The sequence below is a fragment of the Crocodylus siamensis genome, chromosome 1 (assembly GCF_052110815.1).
Source record: "Crocodylus siamensis isolate JL-2025a chromosome 1, ASM5211081v1, whole genome shotgun sequence".
Lineage (NCBI taxonomy): Eukaryota > Metazoa > Chordata > Crocodylia > Crocodylidae > Crocodylus > Crocodylus siamensis.
The window spans coordinates 17505198-17529252 of NC_143395.1; the positions used below are offsets into that span (position 1 = coordinate 17505198).

The 24055-nt window shown below is 45.8% G+C and overlaps 1 protein-coding gene and 2 pseudogenes across 11 annotated transcripts in view; all 3 read right to left on the minus strand.

The window, feature by feature from the left end:
- KCNS3 (potassium voltage-gated channel modifier subfamily S member 3) overlaps positions 1-8449 on the minus strand; it is a 62734-nt gene extending 54285 nt beyond the window's left edge. For 6 of the 11 annotated variants that reach the window (XR_016440072.1, XR_016440067.1, XR_016440060.1 and 3 more), the window contains exon 1: positions 8187-8449. The gene's annotated coding sequence lies outside the window, so the exon portion shown is untranslated. The other 5 variants (XR_016440070.1, XM_090031824.1, XR_016440069.1 and 2 more) reach the window with 3 other exon arrangements.
- A 9233-nt stretch (positions 8450-17682) lies between these two features.
- LOC149872613 (52 kDa repressor of the inhibitor of the protein kinase-like) lies at positions 17683-19600 on the minus strand (annotated as a pseudogene).
- A 1978-nt stretch (positions 19601-21578) lies between these two features.
- Positions 21579-23289, minus strand: LOC149872614 (52 kDa repressor of the inhibitor of the protein kinase-like; annotated as a pseudogene).
- Between the last annotated feature and the right edge of the window lie 766 nt (positions 23290-24055).

Sequence of the window (24055 nt, forward strand, 5' to 3'; positions counted from 1 at the left end):
GTGCCTCAGCCATGTGTTGAAGGCTACTTCACCACCCACTGGGACGCCCAGAGGGCAAATTTGATGATGAGGGTAAGCAAGAATGATAGACAAGACCTACGTTCAGGGTAGGGAGACCCGGGGAAATACAAAGTGGGTTGTAGAGATGAGGGTAAGCAGGAACTATAGCAAAGAGCCAAGCAAAGAGCAGGAAGGGCTGGGGCAGTGCAAAGAGGGATGCAGAAAAAGAGTTCAGAGGAACTGCACCATAATAGGAGCAGAGAACCATTGGAGAGCGTGCCCACCAGGTTTGGAAAATGCTGAGAAGAGTAGATGAGTGAAGGGGACCTTGAAAGCACCCCCTCTAAGCAGCTGGGTAAGCTCTATGTCCACCCCTACTTATGGGGCTGGAGTTAGCCACCTTTCAGGATCTGGACCCAAGAGCAGGATTCAACATCCAACCATTACAGAAGTTAACTCAATCCATCTGCCATTAAAGTCGATGGGAAAAAGTTCCCATGGATGACAGTAAAAGTGGATTGGGTCATTAAAGACATTCTTACCTCTAAGCTCAGGAGTCAGTTAAAACCAATAGGGCACCTCACACGCATAAAGAGAAACCTGTGTGTAAGCAGGTCGTTGATGGATCAGAACCTTTGCTCAGCCCTAGGGGTAACCAGTTTTCTCAGAGGGGCAGTAAGGAAGCAGATCATGCCTCACCACGTACAAGCAGCCTTTGGAAGAGACTAGTTACCTTGCAAGGAGCAACCTGTAGCCTCTACAACGAAATGACAGGAGCATGTGCTTTGCCTAATACGATGTGTTTGCAGGATCGGGGTCTCATGAATAACACCTTGCAAAGGGTTTTGCCATAAACTATCATGTGGGATTCAATCCTACAGTCTTTGTGCATCCTAGATTCTCAATGGCTTTAATGGGCAAGCTCCCTTGTCATATGCACCCTGACTGAACTGGAAAGCACTGGATAACCAAATACTAGATTAGCCATCTCCTTATGTATGCAAGAGGTCCTTAGCTTGAGAGGAATCCATAAAACGGCTTCTTTTGTGTCCAAGTTAATGACAAAAAAAATTTTCCACTACAACATAATGCGGGAGCCACTGTTCAATACATGTCAGTACATTAAACCTAAAAAATAAGAAAAATGACTTAAATGGGGTATAGTAACTGATTTGCCATTTTCAAAGTCTGCACCTACCTTAGAGCACTATTTATTCTTCATTCATGTCGTAGTAAACAGAAGTCCATAAAATTACACAACAGCCTGAGACACACGAGCCAGTTTAACAGCATTTATACTTATTTTGACAACTGAAAACAAATGTCTTTTACAAAACTGATCCAATAAAGTTGCCTAAATAAAAAGGACGATTTTTTTTTTTCAGGACAAACTGAATTATATGCCTTCTTTTTAACCACCTGTCTCCTCACTGGTAAGCATATATTACATTAATATATTAATTACTTAGTCCTGAAATACATTATATATTATGGATCTAATCCTGCTACTATTGAAGTCAGCAGCAAAAGTTTCCCTATTTTGTGCAAAATGTGTTCTTGGATCTCATTAGACTTGAGCTGAAATATACACAGTCGGGTGTGCTACTGAACTTTTAGCATTAGGAAGATAGCACAAGAGCCCGGATTAGGAACAGAAAAAGCTCCGGCAGCAGGGACTATAAATGTCTGTGAGGCACACTGAACAACTCTCTCAACCCTCATCTCTGTACATTGCAGGGTATGTCCTCCCCCTTCCACACAACACCAAACAGCCTCCCTCATAATGGATGCATGCAATGAAAACAACAAGAAAAAAAACAGATGTTTTTTACCATATTAATCTAAAGAAGTGGTTCTCAGCTGGGGTCCCGCAGCACCCCAGGAGACCATGAGGCAGAGAAAAGCAAGGTCACACAGCAAGTTACCATGCTACCACTCCTTAGTGTTCAAATTGGCTTAAGAAGTGCACTGACCTCTGTTACCTTCTTGTGAACAGACAGAGGCAAGTAGGATGCAGTGGGGCACTTATTCCTATGCTTGGAAGGAAGCCAATTCTAGCAGCAGCTGAGAAATGAACTAGGATGACAAAGCATACATGACAATTAACAAGGTTGCAGATTTCCATGACTGAGCTGTTGACTGAACAAAAACATAAAAACTGGGAGAGAGACAAGCCTTTTGCTCAACTTTTCCATCTTGTACTTCATACTCTATGCTCATTATACCCACCAAACACCCACTGAAGGAGCTGTAACGCAAACACAAATTGTACATGTGCCCTTTATTGCTTTATCAACCTTATAAGAAAGGGAGGGAGAAAAAGACATTTTATATTTTCTTCCTAAACTTAAGAGTATCAGGTCTTAGCACAGATGCTTTTGCTGAAGGATGCATGGGAATGAGGGTTAAGGGAAAAAAGAGAGGAGCTGCCTTTCCGTGTCCTGGTGCTCCCCCAGACCACCCAGTGTTTTTTTGGCTCATCTGGTGAAGGCGCCTCTGCCTTTTTAAATCTTCTTTGCATGTTGTTGGAGTACTAAAATAAAGGGGTGATGTTACAAAAGGCTGAAAGGAAAGCTGTGAATTTCCCAACCTGGAAGGACAAGGCCCCCTAATATCCCCTCTCTGTCCAATGGAGGGCTAAAGAAGTGACTGCTTCAGGTTCCAATCTGCCTATATATAAGGGAAAGTAAGAGGGACAAGGTCAGAAAGGAACAAAACCAATGAGACAGGAAAAAGCAAGTCCAGGGAGGTTTTAAATAAGAAGTCAGGCAGTTTTGAACTGGAGCCTAAAATAGCCAGGGAATCAGCCAGTGGCGTGGTGAATTATGCAAGAGATCCTCCCTTTGACTAAAAGATGTGTCCCACAGACTGGAGAGGACTGTGTTGCTCTACAAGAATTAATGTATATACTTTTTTTTTGCTGATGCCAGAGATAAAATGTTGTGCAATTGTCAGACTGTTACATCATAATTTACATCAGAAGCCAGGCTGCTCTCATTGTTCACAAACTGAGATGCAGATCTACCTATAGCTGTTTATATTTGGCAGGGAGCAAATCAAAACCACTTTTATGTCTGTAACTGGGGTGTGCGTGTTATGTCTTTAGTGGGCTCTGCTATCTACTGTGATCATGGAGGGGAGCCTGAAGACCCACTTCAGGCAGTTCAAGGTGGAAAATTATAATGGATTTCCTCTCACTGGCTGGCATTCTTCTGTACACTTTCTCCCCACTTCTTCTCTGCCCAGGTGTCAGACAGCAGCACAGCTATAAGAAGACAGACCATGGCATACCTCCACTCACATTAAGTCTCCAAGGGGTAAGAAAAAAGAAAGTGGGATTAGCCACTGGGAGGAAAAAAAGGAAAAGAAAAGAATAAAAGAAAAAACTGAAAGAAAATAAAGAGGGTGTAAATTCAAAGCAAGGGAAAGGAGTAGTGGGATCCTCCAGAAAAATGACGGTGGGTGATGGGAGGGAATTTAGAGACAACAAGGAAGAATACAAAAAGGGAACTTGTGACACTGCACTGGAGTAAGGGGGGAGAAACAGGATGGATCAGCAGAGGAGCAAACAGCTGGGCATGGGCACTGACAAGGGGATGGAGCCATCACTTTGGGAAACATTAACTACCTCTAAATACTGCAATGCATCTCAGAAATTACCGCAAGCGCATCAGACCTGTCTTCCACTCACAACATTAACTTTCCAAAAAATATCAAGGTCATAGTATTATTGCAGCCATGACAGTCCAGGGAAAATGAGTAGTATGGGTTGCTTTTTTTCTTTTTTGATCCAGCTATATACTTAGTGCATAAAGGATATTAGCAAACACACAAAGACTACCACATCATCTAAAGGTCTGAGTCCTCATCTTCAGGGTTTTCAGTGACTTTAGCCCAGCATACCCGAGTTCCAGGATGACACCCTAATTGACAATACTACTCCACCACCATAAGGGAAAGTTCACCTCAACAGGTGACAGAGCTTTCTTGGAAGCCCATCCAAACTGTGGAATGAATTCCCGTAGGAACAAAGGACCGTTACAAATCACATCGCCTTCCGTGCAAGTGCACACCACACTTCTCCAACCTGCCTCCTCCAGTGTAAACACAAAACAGCGCCTACATAATAAGCAACCTAGCAAAGCACTAGCCCCCCCTACACACACACAGAGTTTCCCTGCCAGTAAGAGGATGAGAAAGAAAATGAACCATATCCGGTGACTTCAAATTCTGCTAAAAGGAAAATATGACAGGGATGAGGGCAGTGTGGGATCATGCCTAGAACAAACCAAAACTTACAGGGAAAAGGGGGAAAGAAACAATGAATTAATAAGGCTAGAAAGAAAAACCCAAGAGAGTCTGGAATATGATGGAGAATAAAGGGAAGGAAACAGAAACAAGGAATGGGAGAATTGAAAGAAAACTATAGGACAGGTGTTCAGCTACTGTAAAGTGATGTATCCTATTGACCTCAGTAGGACTACAACAATTTCAACCAACTGAGGATTTGGCATCTTAAAAGAAGCCAGACTCTGACAGACATGCTTCACAGACAAGAAGTGAGAGCAGCCTGGTGTTGTTGTTTGCTGCTTTCCTACAAAAGAAAACAAAAACACATGGGAAAACATAAGCAAAAATAAAAAAGAGGCTGGAAATGAAATCAGGAGTTACTGAAAAGGGTAGGTGAAAGGAAAGAACGAAAAACAGAGGGAAGACAAAGGGAGAAATAAGCTAGAAAATATCCACAGGTTGTAGGTTAGTGGAATATTTTAATTATTCATGAGCCACCACTTTATTGTGGATCCCTGGCAGACGTCCCACACCAGAAAATTTGTGAGTAAGGGACTAATGTTGCTTTGGGGATTTGAGTCTTGCATTAACAGCTATTAGCATTGCCCAGGGCTTTCTAAACATACATGTCTCAGTGGCAGGTAAACACAATCTCCACCCTTGAGACAGAGGGTGTAGTTGCAGCCTTGAGACAGAGGGTGTAGTTGCAAAACAACTGGAAAGAAATTGAGAGGGATTTAAATAGGAAAGGCAAAGAACACAATACTAACTACCTTGTAGTACTGTATTTTCTTGCAAACAAAATACACCTCCCCTCGCCCCCACCAAAAAAAACAGTTGGATTTGGGGTATGCATTATATGCAAGAAATACAGAGTTGGCCTGAGGAGCTGAGTCATCCAGCCCCTGGGGCTCCCCACATACCCAGAAATTTGGCATCAGGAAAACAGTAGCAGCATTAACTGTCCTGGCTCTGGGAGCCACAGCAATTAATGGTGCCACCCCCCTGACTGCCAAATTTCCAAACTCCAGCTGGATGATATGGCCCTGCATGCCAAATCAGGCTGGCATTTGGGGTTGGTCCATAGCCAAATCCAGTACACAGCCCTGGACACAACATACAAAGTTGGTTGGCAGGCCCCATCTGGCACACAGGACTGGCAGCAGGCTCATGAACAGCTACTCGGTTACTTACTCAGAAAGATCTTTTTTTTTTTCCTTTCATGCTGCCTGTTAAAAACAAGGTGCATCTTATCTTCTGGGATGTATTATATGCAAGACAATAAAGCACCCTCCCCCTTAGACTGGCTGGAGCACTTCTGCTGCGCAGAGGGAAGTAGGGCTGTAATACACAAGAGGATGCAGGAGCATGCCAGGGTGGCATTTATCCCAGGTGAGAGGGCAGATGATGTTGCCAACACTGACTTCACCAGAGTGCTCTGCCAGCACTTTCCATGGCAAACGAGCTTCCACCAGAGCACTGCTGGCAGAATATATGCTGAACGAGCATCACAGTCCACCCAACTATGCTATTAGCCAGCTCCAGGATCCCTGGGAGACCAGGGAGATCTCTCCCCCAAGCAGATTCTTCAGGGATTCTGCAGTTTGTATCAAGTCAGGGCCAAATCCAATCCTGGTCTTGAATGCTGATAAAAATTCTTGCCTGGAAACTCTTGCGATTTCTCTGGAAAGAAACTGGAATTACATCATTAGGGTTATCTTGGTGACGTAGCACTAATATATAATTTTCTCTGCCGTTCTGTTGTTTATTTTATTCTTCCCTTGGGATATTCTGGCATGCCTCTGGAACGGTCAGTCGGGAACCATTACGCGCTGAAGCTGGCTTTCTGTGCAAGAGAGAAATTCTCATCTCAGTGAAACCTAACGTAACTCTCTTGAAGTAAATAGAGTTACTCTGGTTATACATCAGCACGACTAAAAGCAGAATCCGACCCCTTCCTCATTCTGTTTCTTCTGTCTCTATTTATGAACTCCGAGCTGAAGGGCTGCTGACATTCTTGTAGCTCGCTGAAAGCTAGGAAATACCGTTCCACACACACGCGCACACACACACTCTCAGGCCAGGGGAACCAGGACGAATACACCAGCTCCTCTAAGATAACAGCTTTGTATCTTTTGTTACCAATACATTTAGGAGATTTGCTTAAATTGGTCCTAAAGGATGTAAAATCTGCTTACTGTCCATTGTTGGGAGGCCTGGTGAACAGAGCACTAAACAAACTAGGATGCAGGAAACACGGTTCAACTCCTGCCTCTGCCACCGACTTGCTGCGCATGACCTTGAACCAGTTGTTTCACCTCCCTGTACCTCAGTTTCCACATCTTTAAAACAGAAGTGATGCTGCTACTTTCCTTTATAAAGTGCTTTCAAGTCCACAGATGAAAAGCCTGGCACGAGAGGTAGACACAATTATTGCCAACTGAAGCCAGCACTGCTGCTCTCCTTTTTCATTGTTTAGCCAACGACAGAGAGCTCATTTACAATATATTTTAAAAAAACATTTTTGGCACATACACACCCTCGTCTCTTGCCCTTGCACTCTCTCTTTTAATAGCAGTTTAAATACACAGCAGTTTAAATACACAAAATTCAGATTTTCCCGTATTCACCAATATTCTTTCGTTTTACACCCCCATACACTTACGTCAAGTAAAAGGAGTTTTGAAGACTCTTTTGCAGAAACAACTGCTTGCTGCAATTCTGCTCCCTAGCTGATTCTACCACATATTTGGCAACACTGTTTCTTGCCAAACTTTCTATATGAAACCTGGCCAGCAATTGCTGAAACTGAAGATGATTCAAATCTGGCTGATGATAACAATTATACATTTTAAGAAAACGCTGCATGCATCACCGTGGAAAAGGGCTGAAAGAAGAATCCGTGATGGAGAACAACTGCGTTGGCACTATTAAAAGATCAGAAGTTGGACACCAGAAAAAACTGACACCCCAAATTACTAACCACTTAAAAAAAAAAAAAAAAAAACACACGCATGCACACCTTGGCTCACGACTACCTAGAACACATTTTGTTTGCCTGCAGAGCCACTGTGTTCCTCAGAAGTTACTCGGAATAGCTTATGCCATATGTTGGCCTAGAATAAGTGATAGATAAGAACTTTAATTCTGGGAAGGAGACTGTTAAAGGGGCTGTTGGTAGATCTGTAAATTCTGCTAATGGAATCAATATACTGCTCTTGTTCAAGTCTTGAGATACTCACCCTCCTGCCAGATATATCACCAGCTTTCTGTTCCCGACTACAGCTCACAGTGCAAGCAGCAGTTGTACTTCACATTCGGCATAGGACAAACAGTATTGAAGCAAGGCTGTGAGCCCAGTGAATCCCGAAATGGCCAGCGAGGGTTAGCACGGAGGCACATGTCAGGCTTTTTACAGTACTTCTACAACTGCCTTGATTCAAAAAGGAGGGAGCCTACCTCCAAACTTAGGATTTCACGCGCAGCCGGGGGAGTCATTTCAGACCCCCGTCGCCTTGGGGGTCTCCCGCTCGGATTTAAGGCAGCTCACCGGCGAGCTCAATCCGTTTTGAACCGGCCAGGCTCAGCTCTGCAATGCGAAAGGGATTTGCCGGGCACCTATTGATCTGTCCCCACAGAAGCCACTCGCTGGGCGGGCGGCTCTCAGCCTTCCCGGACCCAAGGCCCCTTCCTCGCCCTGGCTCGCCCGAGACCCCCCTCAGCCCGTGGTGGGCCCGAGCCCCCTCCTCCGTAACTTGTGGAGCCCCTTCCCAAGGCAGGTGCGCTCACTGCCCATGGCCCCCGCGCAGGATCCCTCGGCAAGCAGCAGCCAAGCCCGGGGGGCAAAGGGGCACTTGCAGCCCCGGGGGCGGGGGCGGGGGCAAGGTTGGCCCTACCTGGCGGGCGCGGGCAGCGACTGGGCGCGGCGGCTCTGCTGCCCCCGGCGCGGCTGCTCCGGGCGGCCCGGGCCGGCGCGGGGCGGGGCGGGGCGCGGGGCGGGGCGGGGCTAGGGGCCGCCGGCGGTAGCCCGAGGCAGAGCCGGGGCAGCGGCACCAAAGCCGCGGGTCCCGGCTGCCTGGGCCGCCCCCCGGAGCCCGCGCCGACACGTGTGCGGGCAGCTCTGCTGTGTCAGGGCTGGGGACGCCGGCGCGATGCGGACCGGGCGGCCCCCTCTGCGCCTGCTGACACAGCGCGGGAAGTTGTGATAAGTTAGAGAGCTTATCAAGGGGGGGAGGGCGTGTCAGTGATGGCGCGCCCGGCTTGGCAACAGCCCCACGGCTGGCGGGGGCCGGTGGGAGAGGGGAGTAGAAAACTTCTTTCCTCACATCTGCTGCTGCCCGCGGGGCCTGCGGCAGGGGCGCCGCCCGGCTGGGCACCAGCTGCAGGCACCACAGGCGCTGGGCGCAGCCGGGCACGGGGTGGCGGAGGCCCTCCGGTTTGAGCGCGGCGGTCTTACTGAGGCCACCGAGGCGTGAGGCTGCCCGCTGCCTTGTGGTCGTCTCCTGTTTTGGACCCAAATTTTGAGCTCCGGTTCTTTGCCGGGAGGGCTCGCTGCGGGACAAGCGGGCGTTTCTGGTGGCTGAACGGCCTTCCCAGTTCAAGGACCGGGGCGGGGGTCTCCGGGTGCTGGGTTGCGACTTCAGAGGTCAGACTCCATGGGCGCGTCTGTCCGAGACTGCTGCAGCGGCCGCTCCTGCATTAGCTCCTCCATGGGGAGCTGAGCTCTGTCCCCTGCTGCTCTCGCTGGTTTATTTTCCCCATCTGAGCTGGAGGCATCGCAGCATCCCCTGGTTCTGCACCCTTTGCCCTGTACTCCAATGTCTTGGGTGGGGAAGGAGGTCAGTGGCTTGGAGGAGGGCGGCAGCGCCGGATGATCTTGCAAGGTCCCTTCCAGCCCTGATGTCTGTGACATCTATGAGATGTGATGAGATGAGAGAGTCAACTGGCTGCCTGCTGCCATGAGTTCTTGTGCTCTGCTGACTCTTGCTTCTCTGCCGTCCCAATGGGGAGGCTTGTGCGTCCTCGTGACCCTCAGCCAGATCCTCACACTCCTGGCAGTCACCCCTGGCCAAAAGGCCTGAGGGGAAGCACCAGACAAGCCACGTACCAAGCCCAAGTGCCAAGCAGCAGATTAGGTGGCAGAAGGTGTCAGGATCCCAGCAAAAGAAGGGTACAGCGAGATGGAGGTCACCCGTGGTCCGAGATTCTCCCTGTAAGGGTTTGGCCAGGACATTGGCCACAAGGAGTGACCTGTGGGTTAGCAGGGCAGGGGCACAGGTTACCGGAGCCAAGAGGGGAGAGCCAAAAGATGTATAATCCAAGACGCAAGCCAAGGTCAGGAGCCAGAGAAGCAGTACCAAGTTCCAAGGGAGATCCAAGCTCAGGGTCAAGGAAGCCGAGTGAGTCAAGGTGCTTGGGAAACCATAGAGCAGGCCCAGAGCCAAGGTTCACAACAGATCCAAGATCAGAGTCATGGAAAGCCAAGGCTGCATCAGGAGCCAGGAGAACCAGAGAGCAGTGAACCTGAGGCTTGCCAGAACAGACGGAGGCTGTGTGAAGGCTGCAATGTGCTTATGAGGAGTGAGCTGCATTTTCAGGAGCCAACCCAGTTGCAGAAAACGGAGGCTATCATATTAGCCAGGGATCAGGAGCAGATGTGATGACTCAAGTGCTTGACCCAGCTGGGTATGCCTGATCAGAAGCCCGGACTCTCCTTTGCCATTGGACTCAGATCCGCACTTTGTCCGAATCGTATGGTTGCTACTTCTGCGCACGGGCTTTCTCAGTTTAAATCAAGTCACATGCAGGCTTCTGCACCAATGATCTCCACACTGCTGGATCCTGCCAGATGTGGGTCAAGGGTGTGATCTAGGATTTTGTTAAGGGGAGTGCAGATGTGTGGGGCATCACTTATAAAACAACACTTTCTTCTCTAGTTAAGACAAAACTAGAACCCATGGGTGACTAGTAGGGGATGCACGGGGGTGCACGTGCCCCCTCAATGGGGCCAGTGCCCCCCCCCGACAGCCGATATTGATGCTATCGGTAGGGCTGGTGCCCCCCCTGACAGGGTCAGCGGCTTCTGCTAGTGCCCACCCAGGTTCAGGAGGCACCAGTCACTCCTGAGCTTTACTAATAGGCTAGGGGGCCAGAGCTGCACTATTCAGACTGAAGCAAGAACCAAATCTAACACAGTCAGAACAAGTTCAAAACAAGTTACAGGGCTGTGAAACAGGAGCTTCAGGAGCAGTGAACAGGCTGTAGAATTGAAGACCCAAAGCTAGCGTGGCTGGTGGGACATCAAAGCCAGGAAGAAAGAAGAGGGCCATTAACGCCTGTGGAATGAAGAGTTTAGAAGAGCTTGGGTAGGTGATAACGAGCCATGAAATCAAGTGACTCACTCAGCACTGCCTGCTGTCACTCCCAAGACTCAAAGGTGGGTGCAAGTGCACCAGTGCACTTCCCGGGGATCCACCACTTTGTTGGTCCCAAACCCAGAAACTACTGTCACTGCAGACAGAAGGCAGGACAGAGGTGCACCTTACAGACTAGTGATTCTTAGGATGCCACAGTATCCTGGGGTGCCTTGAGATCCTTTCAAGGGGTGTTGCATAAGGTTAGCACTGTTAGTCATGCAAACACAATCCATAAGATAAACCCGCAAGCCACATCCAGACGAGCATGGCCCTGCTGTATGTGGTGCTGCAGACACATGTGCAGTGCCACATACTACATGTTCAGTTGTTCTCCATGCTACAAGAAGTGGTGGGGGGAAGGGGAAGAGGTAGATCCCTGAATATCCAGGGGTAAAAAAAAAACCCTGGGGGGGGGGGAAAAGCAGAGCAGCACATGCTGGGGCAGCACACACTGCAAAATCAGAACCTGGCCAGCTGAAGTCAAACTCTGCTTTCAGCCAGGCTCCACACAGCAAGATCACCATTGCAGCCCCAGGACCCCAGGTAAGGCTGCAGGGGCCAGCACTGTGCCTCCCCTACCCCACCCAGGGTAACTTGCCATGTGGCACAGGCATTCCCTGGAGACAACTAGTGGCAGCACAAGGTGCACCATTGCACCTGTTGTCGTTGGGGAACCAAATGTATAGACACGGCCACAGATTTCAAATAGGAATCTATAATGTGAGAAACATTCTGTCCTGCTGTGATCTTTTTGAGCTCTTTCCCATGGAAGAATTACACTGGTATTTTTACTTAGTCAAAAAACAAGCAAAAATTAAGAGCCGGCATTTTCCAATGGGTGCTTCTGATCTATCAAGGGCTGGCTTGAGTCTACTGCGGGTGCCTCAAGTCTGAAAAGGTTAAGAACCCCTGTTATAGGCTAACTGAAACAGAGTGAACAACTGAAACAGCCTCAACAAACATCTGAAATCCCAAAATATCTAAGTACAAGAAAGCTGCTGGTAACACATGGAACAAGCTAATTTTTTGGCCACGTTTCCTTTTAGTGAAGTCTAATATTAGTGCATCTGCAGCTTCTCCTGCTCTGTTAGAATAACTGGGAACCCAGAGTAAATATGATATGGGCTGAGCAGGATCCAGCATCTGAACCATTGGCATTGTGTAGGGGTGCATGCGGGTGCATGTGCACCCCCTGAAATTGGCTGCTGCTGCTAGCAGCACCTGCGGGCAGTCGCCGCTCGCCATTCCCCCCTCCCTCCCCCCTTTGGGACACCGCTGGCAATGTCTGCAGGTGGTCACCAATCGCTGGTCGGCACTTGCCATCCCTCTCCCCCTCGCCGTCAGCATCACCACAGACACCTGTGGAAGCTCCCCGCTCACCACTGCCAAGCCCCTGCTGCTGCCCCAGTAGCAGTCACCGTGCCCCCCCATGAACAGAGGCACACAATGTTCATGATCTGATCAGAGGTCTTGTGCCATTGTCGCAGCAAGATGTATTGGGGTCTGTTTGTTTGGTGCAGCTGAAGCAGCTGACCTTCTTGCCTCATGATGCAATAGTCTGGGAAATGGGCCACCAAGAACTGGCAGGATCTACCTCCTGCCTTTTTCTTCTTATTCATCAGGCCTCACTTGTAATGAAACTATGAATGACTGTTGATCTACTATCGATTTACCATCGCTTCCAACTTACTGATTTGCTAATGTGGCAAACAGGCAGCTTCATTTTCAGGCCAGAGGATGAGGATCATGAGATAATGGTGCTGACAGCGCATTTAGTATGTAGAATATACATTAACATGAACAAGATCATAAAGCACTTGACACACAGTTGAGGTTGTCAATACAAATATCAGCTCCTATTTATTAAGAACACAAATGTTGCATATTGACCCTAATATAGCCTCACACTATAGATGTGCTCACTCATTGGGTCTCTCTCACACACAAGCATTTTTAAAGGAAATATAAATTTCTTCCTCCTTCCTTACAGTGAGCATCCCAATGGTCACAGTGCCCACCATTGGGATGCATGCAGTTTATATAGCCCTTACATAAAGCAAGCTTTTTTTCTCACTCCAAACATTCACCTGATGCTTAGGATTTTTTCTTTTTGAATGGTTTAATAGGCTTTGGCTTTTTATATCTAGAGCAACAATATTTGGAGCATCAGCACCATTATTCTAGCTTTATACCAACAAACACATGAACTTGATAAATGAGGAGGTGATCACAAGATCACAACATCACTCTTCTTTTAGACTGCCTTGAATCTGTATGGCTTAAAAGCCAGAGTGCATTATTTTTGGTTGGGCTTGCTCAGCTTTTGCATTGGTATAACTATGTGAGTTTGATGCTTGATTTTTTATTTTTTTAATAATATAATTATACCTGTGCAATTCTTGGGTGCCTTATTCCAGTGTTGTTCCCTTTTTCAGATTGTGCCAGAATAAAGCTTTGTTGCATAAGATCTATATAAATAGTACAAAATTGTGCCCACTCAATGGTGGATTTAAATTGTCGAGTGAAACTACAAGTGTCTGGCTAAAGTGATATGAATTTCTGAAAAACCCCTCAGATATTCAGATGATCCTGTCAGTACTTAACCTAAAATCTGGTTATTAAATCCAAAGGCGACCAGCAGTTATACAGTTATTTGAGCAAACATTTAAAAATATTGTAACACATTTAACTTTATATTAAGTGGCAATGTTACAATATGTGTAAATAACTCCATCCATATAGTAGTTACAGTTACAAGCACTTGATAAGAATATCTACAATGGGGCTGCAAACGAGATTACAACTATCCCATGCTGGTTGGCTCCAGCAGAATAGTTCACGCTAGCAAAGAACCCCTCTCTGCTGTTCTGATTTATCCACCCTAAGTTTTTCATACATCATTTTCTTCTGAGTTTCAGAAACTGATCAAATCTATCTCCAAACTTCCATGTATGCCTTTCTTACTGTAACCCGGGCGGTACTCCAAGAGGTACCCCCTCTCCAATCAAAGGGATCAAAGCAGGTGCACGAGCAGTGTGGGAGGTGTAGGGACTCTCCTCCCCCTATACAGCAGAGCCAGTTCACCAATGGGGACTTAGCCATATACCTTTTAATGAGAGAACAATACTGGGAACATACCCAGCATAAAGCAGGGGGTATAGGGGACACTACAATGCCCCGAGGGGCAGGATTTAACAAAGGCTAGACACTTACAGTCATAGACATATTCATCCAGTTGACAAAAGACAGGGTTAACCAAAATGTAAAACACAAACAACAGAACAAACAATACTGGTTGGTGAAATATAAAAGGCACAAAATACAAAATGTCAAATGACAAGGAAAATAGGGCTTAGGTACCTGGAGGGGCAGAAAGAAGGGGGAACACAATGGCCCCTTTCCACTGCAAGAAGAATTTCTTTCTGTTAGCTCACTTACCCCAAGTCACCCCAGCTGGGACTTAAATTCAGACCTCCCACATGGCAGGCAGAAACTCTACCGCACAGCCAGCAGCTCTAGGCATGCTTCAGCCTGCTAGGGGTCTTGACCTTCCCAGAGCTGGCCTCACATGGAGCTGCCTGGCCTCTGATTGGAGGAGCTGGATGCAGAGCTGGGAACCTCTCAGGTCACTACTCAGATCCTTGCTGGAGCGGGGGAGCCTCTCCTGCTGGCTGCAGCCTCTCATAGGGGATCCCGGAGCTCAGCTGGGAGCGTCTTCTGCCGGCCACAAGCCACGCTGCAAGGGTCCAACTGCTGCCTGCAGGGCCAGCTCTTTAAGGCTCTTCTGGGGCAACTGCTCCTGGCCCAGCTCTTTGAATATCCTTCTTGGTGGTCCCTCGCTGGTCTCCCCTGAGACAGTCGCACTGCCCCTTTTATCCCCCTCCAGGTGACCCAAGGGGTCAATCAGGGGACATGGAGGGTGAGTTTCTGGGGCCTGATTGGTGAGGAAAGGGAATCCCAAGTCCTCCAATCATCTTTTGCCCTTTCAAAACCCCTAGGCTAAGTCCCTGCCAGCTAACCCATCACATTATTGTTCCCCAAACACAAAACATACTTCTTCATTCCTTTCTTTCCTTTAATCTATTCTTAGCTGTACTGGAGCCAAGACCATGACACACCAATCCTCTTTCTATGGTCTACCACCTTTCTTCCCACTTTATCCTTCCTCTCCTTTCCTTTGGGTAGGCTTACCACCTGCTACACTAAATTCATTAGCATTTTAAATTAAAGATATGATCCATGTTTGTATATGTGTATATACTCAAACATATCATCATCTTTTGGATAAAACATTCACTTAACAGACTGCAATAGGGTTCCTCCTAATTCTTGACCCATTGCTCTAGGGTTCTAACATTGAAATAAGACATAATAATTTAGTAAACAAGGCCATAAAAACAAAATAGAATTAACATAGTAACCTGGAGAGCCAGTCCTGATAGTTCTGTAACATTATGTATGAAAATAAATACCAATAAGAGTTTACTCTTCTATTCAGATAGCTGGGCATTGTTCTTCATGTTATGCCCCCTGTTGAATGGTCCTGACGTTCCACTAATCAGCCAAAGTTTTCTTGGAGTGATTCTGCTGTCTACTAGCTGCTTTTGGCCTCTCTTCCCCTATTTCACAGCCCTGCAGACTCATTAACTCTTTTCAAATTCACAGATCTACTCATGGAAACCAGTAGCTAGGATTTCAGCTTTTAGTTAATAGAAAAGGCAGAGTCAGCTGAAGATTAGACTCTTTCCCTGCTCTGTGCATCCATAACTCCAGAAAAATCTTTTTTTCTTTATTCTGTCTTTCAAAAACAAGGTGTGTACTATATTCTGGTGCATGTTGTATGTGAGAAATACAGCATATTCTCAGAAGTGCCTTCAGGTTTCTCCCAGCCTCCTGAACAGTAATTTAGTCATGCAACCACATTCTTTACCTACTTCAGCCTACTACAGGTTTCCCTCAATTTATGCGTTCCATGCATTCCAAGAAAAGTGTGCATAAATCAAATTCATATGAAGGGAACCCAGTTTTTAATGTAAAAAATGGGGATACATTCTTGCAGCAGTGAGAGAAGGAGGGAGTAAGGCTGGGACTAGGGAAGGGCCGGTGGGAGGGGTGCACTGCAACCCGTCAGCCACTCCCAAGGCTGCAGCACAGAGCAAAGTAAAGGAAACTGTGAGTGGGTGCAGGGCATGGGACAGGGGGTGCGGCTTTTACTGCTACGCATACACTGGCAGGGCTGTGGGCTAGGGGGCTGCACCAGACTCTTCCCAGGGGGGCACATGCCCCTGGATCTGCGTGTGGGAGGACAGCAGGCTGCCACTGCAGGCTGGGGCCAGCAGCAGCACTGGGCTCTTCCTGCCGGCAATGATGGGAAGGCAGGTTGGTCGGGGGAGCTACAGCAAATTTTGGGGTGGCAGCAGTCCCCCTCCCATTGCCACAACCTGCCCTGAGCACCAGGAAGAGCCCAGTGCTGCTGCAAGATTGAGCCTGCAGTGGCAGCCTGCTGTCATCTTGCGTTCAGATCTGGGGGCATGCACCCCCCCTGGGAAGAGTCCGGTGCAGCCCGCCCCCGCCCGCCCACAGCCCTCCTGGGGTGCACAGAGCAGCAAGAGCTGTGCCCCCCATCTCGCGTCCCACTCACAGTTTCCTCTGCTTTGCTCCCTCCTGCAGCCCCAGAAGTGGTCAACAGGCTGGGCTACACCCCTCCTCCTGCCCCTTCCCCTACAGGCTTACCTCACTGCACCCCAGGCCTCCGCTTCCCCCCACTCACCCCAACCCTGCTGCAGCAGCCCTGGAAGCAGCCGACCCCATCTGCCTGCACCATGGCATGGCACAGCCCAGAGGCTGGGGTGAGTCGGGACAAGTGGAGCCCCAGAGCCAATCACATAAGAGTGAATTTGCCTCGCATATAACGGATGTGGGGTATAAAAAGAGTCATCACATAAGAGAGAATTTGGATATACAGAACCTGCATAAATCAAGAGAAACCTGTACACATAGCAAGGTAAATAAAATGGAGGATCTGCCTTTATGTACCATTATCCCATAGTGTAGGACTTTCCTACACTAAATTAACTTGAAAGTAACTGATAGCACAAACTTCACAAATATGTGTATGCCAAAGCATGTTTGTGGACTATCCAGCCTTTACAGATATGATAGCAACCTCAAATTAACTGGCAATCAGTTAAGGTAAAAACATACTGTGGAAAAAATCAAACTTCACGTTGTGGTTGAATCAGAACTGACAGAGCCAGCTTTTCTTTATTTAAGGCTATACTGCGATCACAGGGAGAATCCCATACAGCAAGGGGAATCACCCTTGTCTGTTTCAAAGGATTTCTCAGACTCTCTAAGTTTACAAGCGTATTTATACTAAAGACAGAGAAAGAGATAAAAAATACACCTTGGAGAAACAAAACAATAGTAAATTACACAGAAACTTAGGACGCTTACTTAAACAAACTATCTATGCATAGGGCAAGATATCAAGATAACCCAAGGCATGCAGGAATGCGGATTCCCTATCTCAGAACATTTAAATTAAGCAGTATCAGCACGTCTGGTCTTTGTTTTTCTAGTCAAGTAAGCCAAATACTTCTATAATACCAGTGCAAGGAAGCCTGTAACTGGCTATTCTTCAGTGAAGTAAAAGTTTAGAAATAGTGAACATGGCCATGGTCAGATCTAGGATTTTGAAAAGATGAGTGCAGATTGTGTGGTGCATCATTGCATACAACATAATGCATGTTTTTCTTTAGTTAAAAAGATTATTAGAAGCTTCACTAATATGCTAGGGGCCAAAAGCTATATCGTTCAGTTTAAGATTGAAACAAAAACAAATATAACTTTATTGGAATGTGTATTCATTTACTATATTATATATTAAGTATAAAACACAACAAACTAGGGAAATAATCAAAAGGTGCTGCATCTTTAGTCTTGTAGTTGTTAGACATACATGTATATCTCTTATTCAAATTGATAAAACACAATCTAACCTTCCTGAACATCTTGACAGTGCATCCAACACTACACTGACAGTTATTTCCACACCTTAGTTAATTGTCAATATATAATATGGCCAGTCCACTGAGAAGCTCTTCTCCCGTTGTTGATCAAAGTCTAGTTTTAAATCTCTGAAAATTAGAAACCGTCTGTTTACCATTATTAGATAGTAGCCAGATAGTAGATACAGGGAGTGTGACAGAATCTTGAGTAAAATATGAGCATTTGGATACCATTTCTTTTGCAATCTGTTAGAAAATCAATGACTATGCTTGGCAATCCTCTCTTTTTCCATGTGCTGAAGACGTCTTCCACGTTTTAAATTCTGCTAAAACTACATCTCAGCTACCTGACAAGTCTTTATCATGCATTTATAAAACACAGTTATATTTTTCACAAGGATACTGTCTTGAAAAATGGGGTATTAGATTGTCAGTTCTTGAATCATGAAGTTCAAGCATGGTATGTAGCTGTCAATTCAAACCTAGTCCTCAACACTGCCACATAGACCACTGCATCTGCGTTGCTGTCAGGCTACAAACTGAGGTGATTCTACTTCACTGCCATATTTCATTGCAACTGACTGAGTTTTATTCAATATTTCTGTAAGATCATCCTTAGAACTGTGGACTTTGTAACTTCAAACATCTCAACTTCTACATTCACCCAGTTGTAGCACTGTCAGCATTCACCGTCTGAAGTTCCCCAGATGGCGAAAGAGTGATTCCTAATAGTGATCCCGTGATCATGAACTTGATAATAAATTCAAAATTACTTACGTTTTTGTAGTGAAAATTTGCTTTTTCTGTTGCTTTGGTGTGGTTAGTCTACACTGTTTTCAACATTGCAATAATAGCATCAGAGAGGTCGGTGAGTGCTATAATACTGACATGTCACTCCACCCACCTGGCAGCACAAGCATTTGTGCCTGCTCTTTGGACACATGGAATTGATAGTGTCTATTACGTATTTAGAGTCATGGGGTCAATTGACTGGAAGGGAACTGTAAGATCAACAAGTTCAGTCCCCTGCCATAGGCAGGAGATTAATGAGCTAAAACTAGCTCAACGAAGTGATTATCCAGCCTCCTCTTGAACACCTCCAAGGATGGCAACCACACCAACTCTGCCAAGAGCATGTTCCAGGTTCCAGTTACCTTTACAGAGAAGAAGTTCTTCCTTATGTCCAGTGTCAGAGAATAGATCTTTGACCGCGGTCGGTACCGCCTCCCCGCCTTGGGTCCACCCACTGGACATCAAGGAGTGACTCACCACTAGTTGGACGTTCGTACGCGTCTGTCTTGTCTGCCATGACTTTGATGATGATTCGGATTGGTCCAGTTGCTCTGGCGCATACAGTCCAAAAATGAGACTCCTCCACTCCTGGGGTCCCCGGTTAATGAGGGCTCTGCCACCCCTACACCCTCGCCCGATCCACCAGGAATGACTGCCCAACTGGATCGGTCATCCGTTAGGATGGTCCAAAAAAAAACAAGATGAAGCCAACAGAAAAAGGCTATGGCCGAGGTTACCTAGGGCGTGCTGCTGGCTTCAATTCTCAGCCGACTTTCCCTGGTGCTCCCCTGTCTGCCGGAGGGTGGGGAATCCCCCCTCCACCCTGCAACGGGCTGCTTCACCCGGATCACAATGGAAAACAAAAGGGAAAAAAAAAAAGGCGGCGACTCGTACTTCTCAGAGTACGCCCTGCTGCAGTCTCCTGCGTCCCTGGCCCCTGCTGGGTCCTAGCCGCTCCCCGCAGCATCTAGCCTTTTTTGGCCCTGCTGTGCCTGCGGCCCCTGGTTTTCAAGTCCCGCTGGGGAATCTCTCTTACCCCAGAATGTTTGGCCGCGTCTCCCAGCAGCTCCAATCCGCTGAAGGCGCTCCCATCGATGGCGACTCCTCTGCCTGCTCCTTCCGGATCCACCCCCCCGGGATGGCTCCGGTGTCTCTTTTATACCGGTCCGTCCAGCTCCAGTGCTCCCTCCTCCTGGGTCCCTGCAAAGGGTAAGTTCCCACCGTGCGTTTTGAGCTGGCGCATGCGGGGTGCTCTTGGTTGTGCCTAGGCGGGGTTCTTCGGAGCCTGCCGCCTCCTCCTCTTCCTTACATCCAGCCTAAATCTTCCCTTTATTAATTTGTGACCATTGGTTCTCATCTTCCCATGGGTGGCTTCCCTGAAGAGTTGCTTCCCCAGATCTTGGTGTTCCCCCTTGACATACTTGTGGCGGCTATCAAGCCACCTTGCAGCCTCCTCTTACTCAGAATAAACAAGCCCAGTTCCTGGAGTATCTCCTCATAGACAAGGCCCCTAATCATGCAGGTGGCCCTTCTCTGCACCCTCTCAAATTTATCTGCATTCTTCTTGAAGTGTGGCGCCCAAAACTGGGCACAGTACTCACCAGCTGTGGCCTCACCAATGCCGAGGAGAGAGGGAGGAGCATCTCTCTGGATCTGTTTGCAACACATCAGCTGATACACACCAGTTCTATCTGTCATGCTGGCGACTTGCTCGCACTGTTGGCTCATGTTCATCTCCTGGTCGATTGTCACCTTTCAGATGCAGTGCTAGCCAGTGGACCACCACCCATCATATGCTTATGGTGAAGGTTTTTCCTACCCAGATGAAAGACCCAGCACTTTTCCCTATTGAACCTCATCTGATTCCATTCAGCTCATAAGACCAGTCTGTCCAGGTCATCCTGGATTCTTACTCTATCCTATGAGGTGCCTGCATTTTCTCACAGCTTGGTGTCATCTGCAAACTTAATCATAGAGCTTTCCACCCCCTCATCTAAATCATTAATAAATATGTTTGTAACCCAGGTGTACTCAGGTATGTACTCCCTTCTTCAATTGAAGAGAAATGTTAGAAGGGCAGGTGTGCTGTGGGGGGACAACTGCTGACTACCTACAGTTTCTCTCCTTTCCTTATAGACAGCCAAGCCAGGACACTATATAAACTTAACTATGTACAAATGTATTTACATTAAAAGATAAATATAAACATAAACACAAATACCAATATTTACACATACTGTTAAAATTTAAACCTTATTCTATATTATATATATTTGTCTGCCACCCCTAAAGATATAAATATGTCACTGCTAAATACCAAATACATAATAGAGGAGGGTCCCCGCAGGGCCTCAATGAAAATCATATACTCTAAACTCTATTAACTACAAATGTACAATTATAAAATACACAATAACATAAACTATGGATAATGTCCATCCAATCTTATACCACCCAACACAGATTTCAATAAAGGTCATACAACTTTAAACTTGATTAAAGTTCAAACTTATATTTTGTGAACTGTATTTTATTATACATAAGACACTGTCTCCAATATATATACATATATATATATATAGATAGATAGATAGATATAGATATAGATACACACACACACACACACACACAATCAAGTACTTAGCCTCATAATATCATATTAAAGATTTCAATATAACTCAATAATTTTAGATTTTATCAACTTACACTTATAAAACATGAAATATAAACCACACAATACCCAGCATCCACTCATAAAATGTAAGGTGCAACACCCTTGAATATAATTAACTCTTCCAGGAACACCAAGGCCTAGGCTATTTTGAAGCCTTGGCTGCATCCCTGTCCTTGCTAGGAGTGGGTGTGGAGAAGCTCCCCGGTGCCCTTCAGGCTTTTCCCAGCCCAGCCAAAATATCCTTTAACCCAAAATAAAACTTCAAACTTAGGGACCCCTGTCCTTCTCGGCTTCCCCTTCAGTCTTTGGCTTCCCCAACCCGGGTGGATTCCTCCTCCCCTGTGGGAATGCCCCTCCCCAGGAACTCACAACTCTGGGGAGCCAGGCAGAGTTTTGTCACAGCCTTGGCAGCATTAGGGTAGCCCTAGGGGCCATCCCACAGCCTGTCCTGCTACAATAACTGATGACTTTATTGAGACTGCCTAAGGTATTTTGTATTCCAGGTATTATGCAAGATTTTCATATGGTGAGATTCACTGCATGAGATATACAACGACTACACAGCTTTTGGAAAATCAGATTTTACGTGAATCTGTACACTGTATATGCAGCCAGACATACTGGTGGCTTCATCATAACCCCGCACCTTCTATTTTGTCAAATCTAGACCTCTTTTTCTTAAGAAATCCAAAATACGTTTTGCATAACTGGCACCATTCAGGTAAAAGGCCCAGGAGATTTTTCACAAACTGTAATTGGATCTTCCTTGATACACTCCCTGCAAACAGACATTTGTTCCACATTTGAAATGTCCATTGATTCATGGGCTAAATTAAACTGTAAAGAAATTTGATTTGATTATTTCATTTACTAGTTTGCTTCTGAATGAGATATTAAAGGCTTCTAAAATTTCATTCAGAGTGCTTTTGCTAGTATATTTTGCATGTTGGGGTGCCTTCAGTAAGTGTTCACACAAGGTTAAAACACTCTCTTAATAACAGAGGTATAGAATTGATCAGAATATGCCTTCAGATTTACTCATATTATTCATGTTTAATTCACCATCATCATTCTTCCCTCAAAGTCCCAGCCTTCTTATACCTACAAAGAATAGGGTCTAAATGATAAATTCAAGTTTATTTTGGTTTTCTTCTACTTGTGCACACCTTCCTTGGTTCATCATGTACATAAGGATTTTATCTTTATTTTCATACTTTTTGCAAATTATTTTGTACTTCCAAACAGCAATTGCATGAAACTTTTTGTAGTATGACTTCTCAATCCCGTCTTAGGTTTTTTGTCAGTTTAAGTATGGCTTAGAGTATAGCACAGCTAGAACAAAAAGCAGTCTACAGGGATGTGAAACAGAAGTTGCAGCTACCAAAGTAGCTAACAGAAAATTTCAGGCTTGAAATTTGCAATTGAAAAGGATGGTTTGATTAGTGGAAGATCAAGATCATCAATAAAGGGGGGCCAGTAACATCTGTGGAGATTAGCAAAACAAGGTGTCTTATAAGAAGCCCTGAAGTCAGTTGACTCTTTCAGAACTGCCTGAATAAAAAGTGCTGTTGTCACTGCCGGACAGCTGTCTTTAAACTTTGTTTTGGGTGATGAAGGCATCAAAGTAGAGGAGGTGCCATTGTACCTCCTCACCTCCCCTGGATCCACCCATGCATATAGCCATGCTAAAAGAATATGGCCTGTCTAAATTCTTATACTTTTGCTATGGGTTTCTGAAGAATGAAACAGCTCCCTCTAAAATAAAGCTGCCCTTAGCTAAACTACACTGAAACAATAATGCTACAAGTACTGTTAAGCATGATGGTCTCCATGGGTTTGTTTGGTTTATGAAGTGCTGCCATCCCACAATTTCTCTATTTGTTTTCCTCCCTAAATTGCTTTCATTCAGCTAAACTCTGTCCCTTGGTACACACCAGCACAATCGTATTAAAAAGAAATGGAATCAATGTTCTCCCTTTCAAAACATTCATAAATTAACCTGTACAGTTGTGATGCAGAGGAGTAAATCTGCTTTATGGGCTTTTACCTGAAAACTAAAGACAATACGGATAAACTGACAACAGAAGCTGGAAGCCTGCATGTTCATCTCAAGCCTGGGAGGTGCATGTTCATGGGGGAATATTTCCTCTGCTCCCTGAATTGTTCAATGCTACACCACCAAGAAATAAGCTACTTGAATTCTCACTTGTCAGTAAGCTACACACTTTACAGGTCACTACACAGCTTGCTACTTACCCTTTTTATTTACACTTTTCTGACTGCGGAATCTTGGGTCTGGTTCTCAAACAGTCTGGATGTTCATTGTTTCATCTATATCCGATTATACACGCTGCAGTGCAGACACAATTGTGTGATAGCATCTCCATCTGTGTTACTCTTGTCTTACACTGGCACAAGTGAGAGGCAAATTAGACCCAGAGCATTTCTAAGTTTTATTTATAGGTATTTCGGAGATGGCCTATTAACTCTGGGAGTGTTTATACACGTTGTGATAAAATAACTATTTATCTTTGAATTCACATCTTCCGTTAATTAGTATACATGGAAGTTCTTATTTGAAATAAAAAGCTCTATGTCTATTTAACTTAAGCTATTAAAAACCAGCTTAAGCTAAATAAATACAAGCAACTTCCATTTGCTAATTAATTAATCCTCACAACATCCCAGTTATATAACATGGTATTCATTATCCTGAAACACACATTTTATGGGCCACTGAGGCAGGGAGATTAGGTGATTTATGTAATGTCAAATAGGATGTCCATGACAAAAACTAGCTCTCTGGTGTCACCATCGAATGTTTTAGCCATAAGACATCCCTTCTTCTTTAAAAGATAATAATTTAAAAATAA